General features: G+C 52.6%; 1 protein-coding gene across 1 annotated transcript in view; it reads left to right on the forward strand.

Moving 5' to 3' along the window:
* Positions 1-6,593, forward strand: part of CASTOR2 (cytosolic arginine sensor for mTORC1 subunit 2) — a 79,558-nt gene that overhangs the window by 26,288 nt on the left and 46,677 nt on the right. The gene's annotated exons all lie outside the window — the stretch shown is intronic.

Here is a 6,593-nt window from a genome sequence, read left to right on the forward strand (position 1 = left end):
GCGGTTGCCGAACCGTGGAAGGGGGAGGAGCAGGCGTGTTTATGGCTCTGCCTTGAGGCTGGGCTTGGATGCTGCAGGAGGAAAAATAGTTGAAGGCCTTGGGAGGTTGGGAAAAAAAAAAAACAAGTTGGGTTTTTCCCACTGCCGGTCAGGTTCTGACTTTTGTGAGCCCCAGTGGGTGCTTGGATTAGGGTGGTGTTTTCTTAAGGAGCCCTAGCCCAGTGGAGTGTGAGTGCAAGCTAGCCGCTGTAACTTAAATCCCTTGTTTGTCCACCATTGTGACTGTTGAAAGGGATGAAGTTGTTGCTGGCTGGCTTTTCCGGGCGTTGAGGCGGAGGTAATTCTCCTTCTCTGCAAAATGAATGAATAAATTACAGGTCAAGGTTAATGCTAAAATGCCGGAACCCTAGGCTAACACCTCTTGGGTGCTGAGTTCAGGGGAGCTCCTGGGATGTGGGGAAATAATTCAGTCCAAGCCTCTTATCTGCCTGTTAAAGTTCTTCCCTGGAAATCTCACATCGATGTGTGTGTGTAAGCGGGCAGCTCAGTCCCGCCATTGTTTGCGAGATGGAATGAGAGCCAGTGGCATCTTGTTTACTTTCTTCTCTGGCTGCTTGCTGGGGTATGGAGGGTTGGAATCCTCACCTTCTCTGGGCCCTGGCTCCTTTGATTGCAAAGGTAATTATTAAACAGGTCATTTGAAAACAAAAGCCAACAGCTCAGATTCTGAACCTCCCGCTCCTCATCGACCCCCACCCCAGCCCCGTCTGGTTGTTGACACCCACCCATTCTGCATTTACCTGCCCTCTGCTCCTCACCCCCTAGCCTGTCTTGAGATTCCAAGGCTGGAGTTAAGAGAAAATGGCCTTGTTTTTCCAACCCTTGGCCGTCAGCCCCAGGCAGCCCCCTGGCTGATTTCTCGGCTACCATTCAAACCACCGGGATGATGACTCAGGCTGCTGCTGTGCGGGGCCTGGGTGCTGGGAGGAGGGGGCATTTGGGGGCTTCTTAGAAAGGCAGCAAAGGGCCACTCCCTCTGCCCCTTTCCTTTTACAGAGGGATTGGCCCTCTTCCAGCCCCCAGCCCAGGGTCCAGTTTGGAGGACTCATAGATAGGCCTGTCCTGGGGGTGAGCCCCTGCTGACCTGTCTGACCACAGAAACCGCACCTCTCAGTGGGTCCCACTTCTCCCACTCTTGCAAGAGGCAGCTGGTCTGAGGCCCAGGTGACCAGTCCACTCTCAAGATGGCTCAGAGGTCAAAGGTCATCTCCATGTCTTCAGGGTCTGGCCCTAGAAGGTGCTGAGCACATTTGTCAAATGGCCAAAGGCCTGCCTCCCCAGCACTCTGGGCCAGGACACTGGCTTCAGGTTGTGACTAGCCCACTCATTGCCTGTGTGACCGTGGCAAGGTCTCTTTCCTTCTCTGGCTCTGGCTTTGTCCATCTGTAATGAAGACAGCACCACTTGGCCCCCTAGGTTTCACAGAGCTGTTGTGTGTGTGTAGCATGGAATGATTGTGGAAATTGGCTTTTCTGCAAGTATAAGGGGTAGCGGGCTGTGGATATATTATTTAAGCAATTTTCAATGATCAGTCATCCAGGTAGAACTTTTGGTACTTTTTTTGATCCTTCCATCAGTACCTGCCCCCAAGTGGTGGCCCATAGCCCTGTCATTTTTGTCACTGTGCCTTGTTTACAAGTTTTCAGTCACTCCCTGTAGGGGTGAATCCTCGTCATGGCATTTGAGACCCTTTGGGATCTGAAGCCAGAATTCTCATCTTTAGTCACTCTCTGGCAAATACCGTGTGACCCACAATTTACTTCCCTTCACACCTCCCTGCTTTAGTTCGAGTGCTTGCGTGCGCGCTGGCTCGCGCTGGCTCGCGCTCTCTCTCTCTCTCTCTCTCTCTCTCTCTCTCTCTCCCTCTCGCTCCCTCTCTCCCTCTCTCCCTCTCTCCCTCTCTCCCTCTCTCCCCCCTCCCCCTCCCTCTCTCCCTCCCTGGAACCTCCCCCTCCCACCCCCCAGCAGTAAATTCCTATTCAACCCTCAAGATCTAGTGCTATCACCCAAAACTTTCCTGAACCCCTCTTGCCTCCACCCCCAGCAGACTTAGTCACTTCCTCCCTCTCATGTCTACCTGGGTGGAGGCTTGGGGAGGGATGTGGCATCAAGTAGATGCCCACTCCGTGTGCAGGTGCAGCTAGGTTCAAGAGATGCTCAGATACCCTGCCTCTTCCTCTTTGAAGCCCAGAACCTGGTGGGAAAGGAAGAAGAGGCGATCACAATACAGCAGGGAAGGGAGTACCTGGGGGTAGCAGCAGGATCTGGGCAACTGCCTGAGGGAGCCTGGGAGGCTTCCTGCAGTAGGTGGCACTGTATCTTAGGGCTTTAAAATAGGATTTAGCCAGATCCTGGTTCAGTATCCTGCATATGCCACGGTACAACTCTGTGAATTAGGTGGAATGAAGGAATCTGCAATGAAGGAATCTGAGGCTCAAATGTTAAGTGACTCATTCAAGGTCATGCTGTAAGTGGTAGAACCCAGATTTGAATCAGCATCTTTCTGGCTCAGGCTCAGAGATTTGCTATTACAGGTTCATTGACACCCATATTCAACAGTTATGTCCACCCTTTGTATTTGCAGCGTGTACTGTTCTAAAGCTTTAGGAGCACAGGATGGAACCTGTAGATCTTTCTGCATCCCTTCTGCCCTGCCTCTGTGGCCCTTATCTTCTGCCAGGAATGCATGTCCCTCATCACTTCCCATCTACTTCTTCCTCCCCTTAACCTTTCATCGCTTCTCAACTTTTTTCCGTAACAGTATATCGTTTGCTTGTCTTATTCTCCCACCACCTAGATTATAAACCTTACTTTCAGGAAGCTTTTTGTGCATCTTTTTATCTTTTCCTTCTCCCCCCACCCCACTTCCAGTACCAGAGATAATAGAGTTACCACTGATTTTACCATCTGTTCCAAAGAGATGAAGACACTGGGTTTGGAGAAGTGGCCTGCTCAAGGTCACACAGCTGGGAAGAGACAGGATTGGGATTTGAACCAGGTCCTTTCTCTGCTGTGCTTAGCACACTGCTTTGTAGGCACTTAGTAACTGCCTATCTGATGGATGTCTGACTCGTGCAGAGTGACCCAGATTCCAGCCAGAGTCTTTTCTGAGTGCCTTGGGGGCTGGAAGAGGCTCGGCAGGCTGAATCACACCTGGAGAAACAAGGCCCGGTGCCCCTGCCCCAACTCTCGGGGGAGCATCTGAGTGTGGCTGGAATAAGGGGCAGAAGGCGGGCTGAGTACACTTATTCTAGACACAAAGCTGGAGGCAGAGACCCTGGCTGAGCAAAATCAAGGCTACCACAGGGCTTCGCCCTGGGATAGCCTGAGGTTCTGTAGCCTGGCCGAGGGCCCGCCGCAGCCCACCCCACCATTCCAGTCTCATCTCACATGGCTCCCAGCCACAGAGATTATTTGCGTGCATACACACATGCTATAGTGTCTCTAGCCTCAGGCCTTTGTCTGTCTGCCTGGAATGTTGCTCTTTGCCCTACCCCCCTTGTCCACCTGCTCCTTTAGCCTCACCTCCTCCAGGAAGTCTTCCCTGAGAGCACAGCTGAGCTCAGACCCTTCCTCTGGTATGATGGGCTTAATCTCAAAAAGATGTAATGTGACCAACCATGGAATATCAGCAGGCTCCTTTGGGCTGCAAATAAGCTGCCCCAAACAATAAGAAGTATGAACTTTGCACGATGAGGTCATGAATCGGGCTGTTTGAGGCTTGGTAACTTAAAGGCTTGATGATGTCATCAAGGGCCCGGTCTTTCTCTTTGGCTCTGTGGAATGGCTGGGGCAGCTCCAGGCATTATGGGCAGTCACAGGACAGGGTGGCAAGGACTCAGGGAAGCGAAAGGGCTGTTGCCTCCCAGGGTCTATGAGAAAACCTTTCTGGGAACACACCCCCTCACACACAGACTCTCATCTCATTGGTCAGAACTAGGCCCATGAGCATTCCTCCACCAGTCACAGTTACAGGAAATGAGACTATCACGAACTAATCAGGATCCACCACTGCAGCTGGGGCCGGCTGCCTGGAAGCTTGTGGCCTCTGGGAGGTGGGGCTCCCTGGGGACCCCAATTTGCTGTCGCAACCCCGGAAGGGAAAACTGGGAATAATTAATAAGTGTACGGTAAAAACAACAATGACAACAATAATAGCTGACACTTAGAAAGCATTTACTACATTCCAGGCACTGTTCCAAGCACCATATATCTGTTAGTTCATTTAATCCTCACAGCAACCCTCTAAAGTTGGAGCTGGATTGTCCCCATTTTTCAGATGAGGAAACTGAGGACCTTGAGTGCCCAAGGACACACAGAAGAGCTGGGATTTGAACCCAGGAAGTGTGGTCGCAGAACCTGTCCTGAGACCACTCAGCCAGGTCTAAAATCACACCGGTTTGGACATCCACTCCCCAGGGGCCACTAAGCAGAGGTGTCACTGAGAGTCCATGGCAATGAAGCGGGGGCAGGGGCAAGATCATTATCCTGAAATGCAAGTTCAGGTGACAGGAAGCTGCAGCACCGTCTTTTTTTTGCCAGTGAAATGCTTGTATCCAGAAAGTCCATCTCATTTGAGTGGCAAGAAAAAGCACCGAAGTGATATGCAGTAAGCACGTGCTCACAGAAACCCACACTGCCCACTTGGGCCAGACCCGCAGTCTGCAAGTCTCGGGTAGAGGCATTTACAGGAGAAAAGCTCAAAGTTGCAAAAAGTCCATTCAGAGTCCACTGTTTTCTTGAGTGCATGGGGCTGAAGCCACTGTTTGATTGCATTAGAGAAAGACAGGCTGGCAGGGGAGTTAAGGCCTGGGACCCGGCACCTGGGGTGGAATCCCAGCACCCCTACATCCTGGTGGTGTGACCTTGGGCAAGATGCTTGACCTCTCTGTGTGCTCAGTTTCTAAAACAGGGATAGTGATCATGTCCACTGCCTAGGTTGTTGTGAAGACTTAGACAAACCATGGCCAGCACTTCAAATAGAGCCTGGTCCACTGTAAACTCCAGTAAGTATTAGCTGAGAGAGAAAATGCCCTTTAAGCTGGTCAGTGACAGTCTGTGGAGGCAGAGTTTGAAAAGCCCAGGGTTAGGAGATTTTTCTAAGGCTTCTTATGCGCGTACAATCACACTCTGGACGTGGAGATTCTGTCACTGCCCTCCAGGTACCTCACCAAGGACGCCAGGCATTTAGGGCTCTGAAAGGGGCAGCCAAAATGCTGTAGCATCCCACAGCTGCAAGCAAGTAAGGCTTCCTAGAAGAGGTGGCACTGTGAGCTGAGTCTGGGTGGAATAGGGAGATGTCAGGCGGTAGAGGTGCTGGGGATGAAAGAAGACAGGCCAGGCAGGGAGCAGGATGGAGGAGGTGGGGAGAGCACAGGGTGAGCCCCAGAGCCAATTCCCACGCCCACCTGGGGTATCCATGACCTGTTGCTGCCCCAGAGAAAGGGCCTGGCTCAGCCCCAGCTCCCAAGCACCAGGTATGGAAAGCACAGAGTTGTCCTTGGCCCGCCCCACACCCAACTGCTTAGCAAGGTCCGCCCCTCCTCACCCGAGCCCCCTGCTTCTGCCGGCGCCAGTCCTTCTCATCTCCCCCCTGAATTATCCAAACAGCTTTGCCACCGGTCCCATCTGCCTCCAGGACAGTGCAAATGGTTAGCACAGCCAGAGCCCTCTGGGCAGGAGGGACCACAGGAGCAAAGGCCTGGAGGCTGGAAAGAGAAAGGTGTATGCAGAGTGCAGGCTGGGACTTGCGGCCCGTGTGACCACAGCTTGGGGTTGGTGCAAATTGGTATGTTTTGTTCATGCAGAAACCCTGCAACGTGCACCTGCTATGTGCAGGGCCCAGTGGAAGACACAAAAGGAGCTTTGGTCCAGTGGGAAGGAAAGGTGTGTTCTCTGCCAAAGGTAGAGGGTGAGAGGCCCAAAGACCCAGAAGGAGGCGACAGCTGGTACTGAGGGGGCTGAGTAGAGGCCCTGTGGCCTCACGAGAGGTGGTGCTGGAGTAGATGTCATGGTTCACTCTGAATCTCTGACTGTATCTCTGCCTTGCTCAAAACCGTTCTCAGACTGCCCCCTGATCCTTAGCTGGCATTGTGAATATTCTTTGGTCTGACTTCTGTTCTCTCTGGCTTTGCCCCATCTCTCCACCACACATTCCCTAGCTTTAGAGTAACTGTGGTAGTTTTTAAATACCCCAAATTCTTTGGCACTGTTCCCTTCAAAAGCTAGACCTCCCTTGCCTTTAAGTGTGGGGTCTGGATTAGTAACTTTCTTCTAATGAGCAGAAGGGAACAGAAGCAATACTGCGAGGCTTCTGGGGCTAGGGCTTAAAAAGATAGCTTCTGGGCTTCCCTGGTGGCACAGTGGTTGAGAGTCCGCCTGCGGATGCAGGGGACACGGGTTCGTGCCCCGGTCCGGGAAGATCCCACATGCCACAGAGAGGCTGGGCCCGTGAGCCATGGCCGCTGAGCCTGCGCGTCCAGAGCCTGTGCTCCGCAACGGGAGAGGCCACAACAGTGAGAGGCCCGAGTACC

Source organism: Lipotes vexillifer, unplaced genomic scaffold (genome assembly GCF_000442215.2).
Source record: "Lipotes vexillifer unplaced genomic scaffold, Lipotes_vexillifer_v1.1 scaffold12, whole genome shotgun sequence".
NCBI classification, from domain to species: domain Eukaryota; kingdom Metazoa; phylum Chordata; class Mammalia; order Artiodactyla; family Lipotidae; genus Lipotes; species Lipotes vexillifer.